The sequence below is a fragment of the Schistocerca americana genome, chromosome 5 (assembly GCF_021461395.2).
Source record: "Schistocerca americana isolate TAMUIC-IGC-003095 chromosome 5, iqSchAmer2.1, whole genome shotgun sequence".
Lineage (NCBI taxonomy): Eukaryota > Metazoa > Arthropoda > Insecta > Orthoptera > Acrididae > Schistocerca > Schistocerca americana.
In genome coordinates, this window is record NC_060123.1 from 241,843,004 (window position 1) to 241,855,841 (window position 12,838).

The window sequence follows — 12,838 nt, forward strand, 5'->3', positions numbered from 1 at the left end:
GTAAGCAATATTCAAAGATAGGATGCACATGTGTTTTGTAAGCAGCCTGCATTTTGCCATTATCCTACAGATGAACCCAAGTGTGCCACCTAATTTACTTATGGCTGGGCCACTCTGTTTTATGAAGTGTGCAATTTTACATTTCTGTACACATAAAGGAAGTTACCAATCTTTGTAGCACTTTGAAACCTTATCAAGATCTGACTGAATATTTGTGCAACTTTTTCAGGAAGAGTGTCATTATAGATAATTGCATCGCCTCCAAAAGGTCTGAGATTACTATTAATATTGTCTGCCAGATTATTAATGTATAACATGATCAACAAGGGATCCGGTACGATTCCCTGGAGCATGTTTGAAGTTACTTTACTTCTGTTGATGACTCTCCATTCAAAGCAACATGCTGCATCCTCCCTTTTAAGCAATCCTCGATCCTGTCACATATTTTGTTTGATACTGCATTTGATTGTTCTTCTGTTAGAAATCATTCAAGTGGCACCAATCAAATGCTTTTCAGAGGTCAAACATTATGCTGAGATTGACTGATATTGGGTGCAAGAACAACAGGCCTGCATAGTATGTTAGATCAATGTGTAATTTATGAGCTTATAAATGTGAGGATATATTAATGCCTTCATCCTGGTGATCCTCCAGGATGCAGGTGTAGAATAAGGGTGGGATAACGCCACAACATTCTCCTTCCTTAGTTGATACAAGAAGAACGCTGTTCATGGCATACAGACAGTACCATAATGAGAGAAATTTCCTAAAAAACCTTTTAGGTAAATGCCGTGGTAACTTTTCCTGAATCGACAGCACTCTGTGAAGTATGAGCCTTGCCCTTTGGTTGAGGCTACTTAATGAGCAATTATCAGGAATTTGTTTATGGTGTTGTGCAAGTTATCACCAAAATTGAAACCCACAGTTAATAGGTTATAAAATTTGACTGGATTCAAATGCACTGAGGTGGGCTGACAGTGAATCTTGTAGTTATAGTTACTTGATATTAGTGCCCACCTTACCAGTCATTGTTTTATCTTTTCTAGGAGTTTGGTGTGGTGCCAAAGAGGGTATCTGGAACTTATGGCTCATAATCCAGTGAAATAGTGTTCCCTACAAACAGATGTGGAACTTCTGAACCCCATACATAATTTTTTGGAATGCATGATACACAGTTGTATTAATAATCTTTTATTGCATTATTACTCTTTTTTGTTTATTACATCATTATTTATTTTTGTAATAAAAGATTGTTAATACAGCTCTGTGCCATGCATTTCAGAAAATACATTACTGCTGTTGAGAGTTGGCTGCAAGAAATGTTCCATATACGATTGCCAGCTTTTTCTAAATTTGGGAATTAGGGCACTGAGATACTGTCAGAATCATTTACGTAAATGCTTTGTCTTTTATGTGCTCGTATGGCAGTACAGCACCTATTCTATATTGTGACAATTGGTTGCCACAGTGAGATGTTTGCCTGGCATAAATGCTGTTGTATGCAAAAGCTTACTTGCGGCATTTTCTGAGTTTAAATCACTTGCTAGCAAGCTTTGGACCAAATCTTTTTATGGAGTTGGCTCACTGGGTGCACAACATGGACTCCACACTATACTAAGTTGCCGTAATAACTGGCCTTGTCTAGAAATGATTACAACTGGTTTGCATTTTGTGACTTTGGCAATTTGTAAATTTTACTGAAATGCTACACTGTGGGCTTTAGCCCCCTTGCTCAAAATGTGTTCCAGCCTGCCTCAGCTTTAAGAAGCTGCACTTACTGAGCTAGCAATGCTAACCATTCTGTTTCAGGCTGTCAAACAATGGTTAGGGATGTATCATTCATGGGTAGGAACCAATGCAACTATATCATTAAGTTATTTAGAACACCTTGAATTAATCGCTCAAGATATCTTCTGAGGATTGTGGGAGCACCGATCACTTGAAATGACAACTGGTTGGATTGAAACATGCCAAATGGTACGTGTATGTAATTCCAATATATACTTTGTTTCCTCATCTAGGAGGAACTGCAAATACATTGGTTGGCTCAGTCTTTGCAAAACACCAACCCACATCGTTTTGCCAGCAGTTCTTGCAGTCACAGGATCAGATACAAACTGGTTCTACACAAGATGTTTCTGGTAAGCTTGAAATTGCCACAGACTGAAATGTAGTCATTTACTTTTTTGACTACACCTAAGAGGTGACTATATACATAAAATCATTTCATACTTGTTCAACAGTTCTTATACTGTAGTTTATACCACTTATTCCATACCAAATTTGCCCAGTATGTGGTATGCAACTGGTATTTGGAGCCATAGATTATATTTGAGACAATGTAAAGTACCCGTTAATTTCATCGACAGGTTCCATATGCATTGGAAACCATATTTTCAAAGTATCCTCCCAAATTTCCATGAAACAATTCCAGAGTATGGAAGACATGTAGTTCTGGCTTTTGTTTGGTAGTGTTCCCTCTGCGGTCGGTGTCAATTTATACCGTAGAGCACACTCAAGATGTTTTTCTCAGAATCATACTTCTTAAAAACTTTCTCAGGTACCTCAGTTCTTTAACAAGGCTTTCTTCATGTCTGTAGACCAGTTTTTGAACCACGTAACTTCTCTTTGATGAGTGATGGTGCTCATGGCACTCAGGCAGGAGTTGATGTGGATGGGCTTCATATAGACAGTGTGTCCCAGGATCCCATCCGGTCTTCTCTTAGCCAAAGTGTCATGAAAAGGCAGCTTTCCCTCTCATTCTATTTCTGTCATGAATTTTATATTTGGAGGGATTGAATTTAGAAACTGCAAAAATTCTTGAAATTTGTTCATCTCATGTGGCCAGATTACAAATGTATGATAAACATTAAGATATTGATAGAAACATGCCGTATTTACGTGAATCTAATGTGCCATCGAACGTAATGCACACGCCAATTTTAAAAATTAAATTTAAAAAAAAGTAATTTTGGCAAATAACTAGTAGGGTATTTTTGTATTGTTGAAATTTTGTTTTACAACGCTAACTTTATTTCAAACAGTAATGAATGTACACATGAACAATAAAAAACAGCAATAATTTATTTTCAAGTTATTCATTATGGTAATAAGTGACATTTACATTATTAAAGAAGAATGGCTAGCTTGATTATCTGCATGACATACAAAGGAACATTCTGCAAATTACAGGTGTTACTCACCATTATTCACTAATGTCATCATTACTGGAATCCGTCGAAAAGTCTACATCAGAAATAGATTAATTTCCTCCTACCCCGCCATCCTTGGTGTCATTACAGAGCACATAATCTTCACTGCCATCCAGACTACTTGAAATACAGTATTTCTTGAATGATTTTACAATCATTGGTGCTTCAGTGCATTTCCAGGCAGCCAAAACCCAGTGCGAAATAATGTAGGGTGCGGCACGTTTAATTTTTATTTTCGGAGTCAGCTCACGATTGGTTTGCAAAACCATTTTTCGTACTGTTCCTGAACATAATCTTAAAAAGGTTTATTTATACTTATGTCTAGGGGCTATAATAAAGAAATCATTCCTCCAGGAATGATAAATGGGTCACTGGGTAGGCTGTAAATCTTCTTTTTTACATCGTCAGTGAGATGACCACGAAATGCATCAAGACAGATCATTGATGGTTGCTTGGAAAGCCCCCCAGGACGGAGTTCCCACATGTTTCAGAGCCAGTCAAGCATCAAAGTTTCAGTCATCCATCCCTTCTCTTGATTCTGAACAGTGATGTCATCAAGGAATAGCTTTTCATTTTTTGGAGTCTTGGGGCTTGTTTCTCACTTGAAAATTAAAAAAAGGGGGAAGTTTGTTCCCCTCTGCTGTGATTGCCAGCATTACTGTTACGCGCTGTTTTTCACACCCAGATGTTTTGATGGTAACTTCTTTTGTACCCTCTTTGTCAATCGTATAATTATGTGGCGTATCAAACCAAATTGGAGTCCCATCAGCGTTGACAATTTGGCCCATTGAAAAATTCTTCTCTTTCCGAAGTGTGATAACATACTGCTGAAATTCTTGAAGTTTCTTCTCAAAATCCTGTGGAAGCTTTTTGCATATTGTTGTACGGCATTGTAGATAAGCCCGCTTATTTCATAAAGCAATCAACTCATCCCCAGCTAGCCTTAAACTCTTGCCTCTTTATATTAAAAGCTGCAGCCACCTCTTTTGCTTTTTTTTTTTATTTATAGTGTCACTGGTCACAGTCTTGGACAAATTCGAAAATATTTACTTCAATGTCAGGATGTCTTCCTTTGTGAGGTCCAGTGAATTTCTTTCTTGTAGCAGTAGTTGCAAATAATCCCAATTTCTGTTTCTTCCATAAGTGAACATTACCCTCAGCTACACTGAACTGTCTTCCTGCCTTTCTGTTACCATATTTTTCAGCATAAAAAATTACTTTATGCTTGAAAGCAGCTTCATACTATATTTTTCTCTGCTTGCCTTCCATTTCGTGACTGTGCCTAGTGCAAACACAGTGTGAAGTATTGTAGTAGGCCACCAATAATGAAACGAGGTTGAGAAGTACAATACAAACAAAATTCAGAACTGGAAACATTTACCAGCTCTTTTAACTCAATAACCTCTTGCCCGATTTACATTTTCCTGTCTTTGATTCACAGATATCATACCTATATTTTCTTGCTAGAGTAATGTTTTGCTACTTCAGATCACATAAGGTAAAAAATACCAGTGAATGGTTCAAGTTTGTACTTGAATCTAATGCGCTATCGAATCTTATGTGCACCCCAGTTTTGAGAACTTCGTATGGTAAAAAAAAAGTATGCACTAGATTCACTTAAATACACTATTGGCTTGCCACTAGTGAACTATCAACATGAATATTAGTGTTCTAGCTACATGTTTATAGCTTACTTTCCTGTTGGACCTCTGAAGGGTATCAGCTTACTGCTATATGTGACCACATTCCACTGTGGAAACATTAGCCAATGTGTTAATATGTGTACATATTTATCAGGAGCATACCAGCTCCTTTGTCTACCAAGAACTGCAACTCATGATTATTGATGGCAAGCTAGATCATCCGTTGAATAAGAGCTCTGTTAACTGCTAGAAATAATGTTACGGGGTGCACACTGGCCAAGTGGTCTCAGTGTAATTAGTGAAGCATTGTGTGTCATGGTTCAGGTAGTGAACCCTCATGGTGACTCATGATATTGCTGAGAGGTGACGAAAAACAAGCCTCAAGACTCCAAAAAATGAAAAACTATTCCCTGATGACATCACTGTTCAGAATCAAGAGAAGGGATTGATGACTGAAACTTTGATGCTTGACTGGCTCTGAAATATGTGGGAACTCCGTCCTGGGGGGCTTTCCAAGCAACCATCAGTGATTTTTCATGAAGCATTTCATGAACATCTCACTGACAGCGTAAAAAAGAAGTTCCACAGCCTAGCCAGTGACCTACTGAGTAGATTACAGGGAACTTGGCAGACTAGATTACAGGGAGACTGAAAATTTCTATGGTCCAACTGGGATTTGATCTTGCAATCTCTCAGTCTCCAGGTATGCATTTCACCAGCAGGGCCAACAACTGTTATTAAGGTGGCTTGACAGCATCATAGGGCATAGCTTTTATGCACCACTCATCCTGCCCTACAATCTCTTATCTTCAAGCATCTATGGAGATTGTGGAGGATGGTTTACTAATTCCTTATTATTTGTTTGATCCAATTCGCCAGAATAACTTGCAGTGGGCTTGCTGAAGAAGCCTATAATGGTGGTGATGACTCTTTTATGTCATAAGTTCATTTGTGACATCAACTAAAGGAAAGATTAGCAATATCAACACTGGTATCAAAAGTTTAGTAAGCAGGAGGTAGTATTTCAAATGCTTGTGCTGTCTGTAATACTTCATTGAGAGAGTCAGACATCCCAGTGCTCTAGCTCTCACTTGTTTGTCTGCAGACAGTCTACATCTTGAATAAGAGACTTTGTGTAGGATACATTTCAAGATTTCATGAAAAATTCCTCTACATAGTCAGACTCTGTAGTTCAATGATCCACGCCACATCAGAGTGACCTAGTTGTTTAGAACATTGATTAATTTGAGCCTACAGTGTAAGTTTGCTGATAATAGTGATTAGAAAACAAATCACAAATTTTAAATGACGGGACCTACTAACAGGTGTAACTTTAGAACTAACTCATATGCTATACTGTTTGTTGCTTGAAGAAAATAAGATAGTGCTCTGCTGAATGAGGTCAGTAACACCACTTGCCTTGCAATGAAGAATGAAGTGACCCAGATCAACTATATAAGTTTCCTCTCCGCAGCTATGATTTACAGAAATATCTGGCTGTGATGGTTACAGACTTGTCAACTCTTACGGTTGTTGCACTAGCTTTATTAGCTGTTGAGTTTCTTGCTGTAGACTAGCTGCTGCTCCTGTTGCTGAAACTATTCTGGGTGGTTGGCTGACTGCTGCTGCAGCATCTGAAATTCCAACTTTTATTTTCAAAAATTTAAACACTGTCAATCACTGCTGAAATAGTCACATCGTTGTAGGAATTTTCTCCATCACCACTTTATTATTGGGCACAATAATAATACAAGTTTTTAATGATGGATACAATATTTCACAAACGTGTAAGAGATATTGTACACTATGACATTTTAAGGAGATGGGATCTGGATAAACTGAAAGAACCAGAGGTTTTAGAGACTTTCAGAGGGAGCATTATGGAACAATTGACAAGAACAGGGGAAAGGAGTACAGTAGAAGAAGAATGGTTGGCTTTGAGAGATGAAATAGTGAAGGCAGCAGAGGATCAAGTGGATAAAAAGGCGAGGGGCAGTAGAAATATTTAGGTAACACAGGAGACATTGAATTTAATCGACGAGAGGAGAAAATATAAAAATGCAATAAATGAAGCAGGCGAAAGGGAATACAAACATCTAAAAAATGTGAACTACAGGAAGTGCAAAATGACTAAGGAGGAATGGCTAGAGGACAAATGTAAGGATGTAGAACCACAAATCACTAGGGGTAAGATAGATGCTGCTTACAAGAAAATTAAAGAGACCTGTGGAAAAAATAGAACCATCTGTATGAATATCTAAAGCTCAGATGGAAAACCAGTCCTAAGAAAAGCAGGGAAAGCAGAAAGGGGGAAGGAGTATATAAAGGGTCTACACAATGGAGATGTACTTAAGGGCAGTATTATACAAATGGAAGAGGACATAGATGATGATGAGAAGGTAGATTGATACTGCATGAAGAATTTGACAAAGCACTGAAATACTTAAGTTGAAACAAGGCCCCGGAAGTAGACAACATTCTGTTAGAGCTACTGGTAGCCTCGGGAGAGCTAGCCATGACAGAACTCTTCCATCTGGTGTGCAAGTTGTATGAGACAGGTGAAATACCCTCAGACTTCAAGAAGTGTATAATAATTCAAATTCCAAAGAAAGCAGGTGGTGACAGATGTGAAAATTACTGAACTATCACTTTAATAAGTCACAGTTGCAAAATACTAACACGAATCCTTAACAGAAGAATGGAAAAAACTGGTAGTAGCTGACCTCAGGGAAGATCAGTTTGGATTCAGGAGAAATGTAGGAACACGTGAGGCAATACTGACCATATGCCTTCTCATAGAAGATTGGTTAAGGAAAGGCAGACCTAAATTTACAGCATTTGTAGACTTAAAGAAAGCTTTTGACAATGTTGACTGAAATGTTTTCTTTCAAATTCTAAAGGTGGCAGGGGTAAAATACAGGGAGCAAAAGGCTATTTAGAGTTTGTACAGAAACCAGATGGAAGTTATAAAAGAGTCGAGCGGCACGAAAAGCAAACAGTGGTTGAGAAGGGGGTCAGACAGGGTTGTAGCCTGTCCTCGATGTTATTCAATTTGTCTATTGACCAAACAGTAAAGGAAACAAAAGAAAAATTTGGAGTAGGAATTAAAGTGCACGGGGAAGAAATAAAAATGTTGATGTTTGCTGATGGCATTGTAATTCTGTTAAAGACTGCAAAGGACTTGAAACAGCAACTGAACGGAGTGGACTGTGTCTTGAAAAGAGGATATAAGGTGAAAATCAACAAAAGCAAAATGAGGATAATGGAATGTAGTCAAATTAAATCAGGTGGTGCTGAGAGAATTAGATTAGGAAATGAGACACTTAACTGGTAAATGAGTTTTATTGTTTGGGAACCAAAATAACTGATGATGGTCAAAGTAGGGAGGATATAAAATGTAGACTGGCAATGGCAAGAAAAGCGTTTCTGAAGAAAAGAAATTTGTTAACATCGAGTATAGATTTAACTGTCAAAGTCCTTTCTGAAAGTATTTGTATAGAGTGTAACCATGTATGGAAGAGAAACATGGACGATAAACAGTTTAGACAAGAAGAGAATAGAAGCTTTTGAAATGCGGTGTTACAGAAGAATGCTGAAGGTGACTTTTATCAAACAAATGCCAGACAGAATAACATATCGAGATCAATAGAATGGCCGTGACTTTTCTTGTAGGTATGGGTTAGCTATCTGTGTGCCAGACAGAAACATATAAAATACAATGATGCGGACGCACATGCCACATAGGAAAGTACAACTACTCGATAACTCAATTCAGTCGAGTCAACTGACAAAAGAAATGAACGAATAGCGTGCGGGCTGACTGGTGGGTGGCAATGCGAGTTACCCTGGAATGGGGAGGGGAGGGGAGGGTGCTCGTACCCTGCATGCCCACCATATGTATCTGCCACTGGCTCGAGGATAGATCACGTAACTAATGAGAAGGTTCTGAAAAGAATTGGGGAGAAGAAAAATTTGTGGCACAATCTGACTAGAAGAAGGGGTCGGTTGATAGGACACATTCTGAGGTATCAAGGGATCACCAATTTAGTATTTAGTACTGGAGGGAAGAGTGGGGGGAAAAAACTTTATAGGGAGGCCAAGAGATGAATACAGTAAGCGCATTAGAAGGATGTAGGTTGCAGTAGCTACTCAGAGATGAAGGGGCTAATACAGGGTAGAATAATGTGGAGAGTTGCATCAGACCAGTCTTTGGACTAAAAGCCACAAAACAACAACAACATAAAGCTGAGCAACACACTGTTCAAGTTAGTGGGTGTACTCACAGAACAAACCTTTGTCACAGGCAGAAGCTGTACTACCAAATACCTTTGTGAGCCTAAATATAGTGACCACCATCCAGTGCGAGCTGAATGCCATGTGGTGGCATTGCAAGCATGTAATACGGTAAGGCTCCACAGTGTATTACCCTTACATTATCCCGTGTTGACTGAACAACTGTGTCAAATACGATTGTAGAGAGCACAGGAATACCAATACTGGACTTTGGATCAGTGGAAGTGTCACCCGGTCAGATGAATTAAATTTCTGGTTTCACCACTTAAGTGGTCATGTCCAGATAAATGTCATCCAAGTGAATGGCTGCTCAAACCACACACCATGTCACAGTCACAACTAATGCCAATTTAAGGCCCACATCATAAGCCGCCACTTGAGGCCCCAAGCTGAGATGTGCTCAGAGGTGTCTAAGTGCAAAATTTGTATACATGGTATATCATAATTAAAAGAACCTGACAGAGGTGAAACTATGCGACAGTGGAACCAAAAATCTCCCAGTAAAAATGTGCCTGCAAATCAGCCATTTGTGAGATAATTATAAATGTATGGTTGCAACAAGCCACTGACATCAGTATTAGATATTGTTCTATTTAGTATAACTGCATTTGAATTCTAAACTTCTTGATTTGATTCTCATCTACTTGGGCTTGCATTTCACCCAAGGTCTACCTTAACTAGAAATACAATACTACTTCAGCACATTACATGAAGTGAAAGGAGTTTTTCAAACCTCAAGTTGATAAAGACAAATCTTTGGTTAACTCTTTCTCAATAATGACTGTGTGGACTGCAAACTTTAGCTGTTGAAAGAGATAGCCTGAAGTCTGCAGAATGAGATTCTATTCTGGAAGATTTTGCTAAGTTAAGAAATAGAAAAATTTCAGTATCATGTTTTATGGAAGTGACAAATTGTCAGTACATGTAATTAACAACTGTACAAATTAAACAGAGCTCTTTTAATAGTGTTTCTTGTTCATATCACAAGGAAATTTGTGTTTTCCTTTTTAGTTCACACTTAAAAGATTTGACCCTGTGTAATTTTCAACTACTTTCAGGCCAAATTTTCAAAAATATGGCTATTTGCTGGTGAGTTTTCCTCACATGCAACACACAAATTATGCAGTTAAATAATGTCTTAAGTCTAAGACATTGATATAAAATTAGATGACATTTTTGAATTTCTCTCCCAACGTTTTTCTGTTGGAAAGTGAAATAATTTGTGAATTATAGAATCGAAAACTTTTTTTGTTATCCTGTAAATATGAAGAAATTTATATTTTCATTCTTTCTGCACAGTGTAATAGATAGGACATATGTACTGAAGCTGCAACTTTACAATAGATCTAGTTCTTTCTGCTTCTAGTAAAAACTTTTAAAGATCTCATGAATTACCTTAAATGGAAACAAGTTGTTGTTTATTTTAATATTTAGCACTGGAATAAGACTGAGAAATTAATCGATGTTACAGGGACATGTCTATACAGAACTTATCTCCAAACAAAGAAACAACACATTTCCATGAACACAATCACTAGATTAACATCCATTTTTAGAAGTCTTACAATGAGCCGAGCCCAAAGAAGAGCAATTAATGTCTCATGGTGGAGGGAGATGGGGGCATATGATATGAGAACTGTTATTGAGCGAGCCCAGGGCACAGGCCAATGAGGTCAGTATTATGTGTGGGGGACATTCACCTGCTCAAAATGACATACAGCTCCACAAATAAGAGGTTTCTGATGCAAAAACAGTTGATAAGAGCAAAAGTAAGCTACGAATTCGTAAGTGCATGCTCCACAACATGCGTTCCCAGTAACTCTTGGGTCACAAAATAAATATATGTTTATGTCTATATACATCTAAAACTATGAGGAGACAGAATGGCTGGCTGCCAATACTCACCATCAAGAGACAACATTCTAGTACTATTGATAGACACACATAAAAGTACAAAAAGATTGTCTTAATGCTCAGAACTATTAAGTCTTCCTCTGAGAGGAGAGAGGAATAAGTTGATGAGAGATGGATCCCCAGGATGAGAGGGACCCACCTTTTGTGGGGACAAGAGGAGACAACAGATTATTTTCCTAACTCGGAAATTTCTGTTTTGACTAATTTCTAATATTATTTTGTTGACTCAGAAACTTGAAAAAAATTCTTCTTTTCAGATAGTACTATTAAGAAAATTTATTATGCATTATCTTAGTCAAACATAACTGAAATTATAATAACATTTTGGAAAATCAGAGATGACAGAGATAAGTCTCAGTGATTTTATAGAAATGAACATGTAAAGTGAAAGAAAATAATAATGAATCAAAATGTAGAGCTATCTCACTGATGCCTGAGATACAGCATCTTTTTACTGGCCTGTAGCACCAACAAACAGTTGCGTAAAGTAACATTAGGGAATGACATTCAAAAATTGATATGGATTGCTAAAGAAATTACAGATAGATACTGGTACCTGAATTATCATGGGGTGAGATACATCTGAAACAAAGGAGTAAGCAAATAGCAAACTTATAATGCTGCATAAATGTGAAATATCTGATCAATGAAAAGTAATTAAAAATCACGAAAGTACTTTGGTGAGCAAGAGTGACTCATAATTGTACCGAGATAATTAACATGCAATTGAAGGAATAACTGAAACGAAGGACAAAAGAAATGCAACACAGTTTGGGGAAAACAAATTAAACTAATGGAGGTGTGCAACAGTAGGCTAGTTGGACGACCTATCTGGCCATTTTCATCTCAAATCTCTGGAAACCCAGTTTCATATTTTCATTGACTATCACAAATACATTAGAACTGTATATTTTGGACACTGACATGCTATGATTTACATGAAGATACTCTCATTTCTAGCTCTCTAACAAATAAGACATACTACCATCAGAGCACTTCCTTATTTGAGTTTAATGTTCTGTCAGCACTGGCACCTGCTTCCTTCCTTATTTTCCCAGCTTACAAATTTTCTCCTTCAGATGTATTTACCTTGTTGATTGCTCCTATCTTGAAAATCATCATTTGTCCTATGCAGTCTGATTTCCAACACTATACCTGCCCTGTTATCAATTCCCAATCCTTCCACTCTCTAGAAAATGAACATATATCACATAGTCATTCTTGACTTGTGGCTGCGTATCTCCTTCCCTTTTTGCAGAGGCCCTGGGAATGTTATTGGTTCTGCAGACTACAGTATCCATTCACTTCAGTTTATATATTCAGTTTTACCATTCTATTGTGTGCAATGGATGTTGGCATACACTTATGCCAAATATTTTTGTTTTGTTAGTTTGTTTTCTAGACGTGAAAAAGGCTTTTAAGAAGTAACTTTTCTGCATGTACAGGGTTCTGTCATGGCAGAACATCACGATAATGTGTTCAAAAGCAATTTTTAATTTTCATACTATACCTTTCTATTTTTGTGCAGGTGATGTTATTTAGATATTAAGATGATTCACATGGAAAGTGCTACTGACATATGAATTCTGCATTAAATTCTTGATTTCATAAATACATATTCTCATTGATTTACAGGTTCATAACCATTCCAACAGTAGTTAACAGGATGTTTATATTTGATTATGGCATAAAACTTCTGCTGTGATCACATGGATATCATATGTAAGCAGTATTGTATTCGGCAACAGTGAAATGTTGGCTGCCTGTTATGTACTG

General features: G+C 37.5%; 1 protein-coding gene across 2 annotated transcripts in view; it reads left to right on the forward strand.

Annotated features, from left to right (window-relative positions):
- LOC124615460 (potassium/sodium hyperpolarization-activated cyclic nucleotide-gated channel 2-like) overlaps positions 1 to 12,838 on the forward strand; it is a 287,867-nt gene that overhangs the window by 205,486 nt on the left and 69,543 nt on the right. The gene's annotated exons all lie outside the window — the stretch shown is intronic.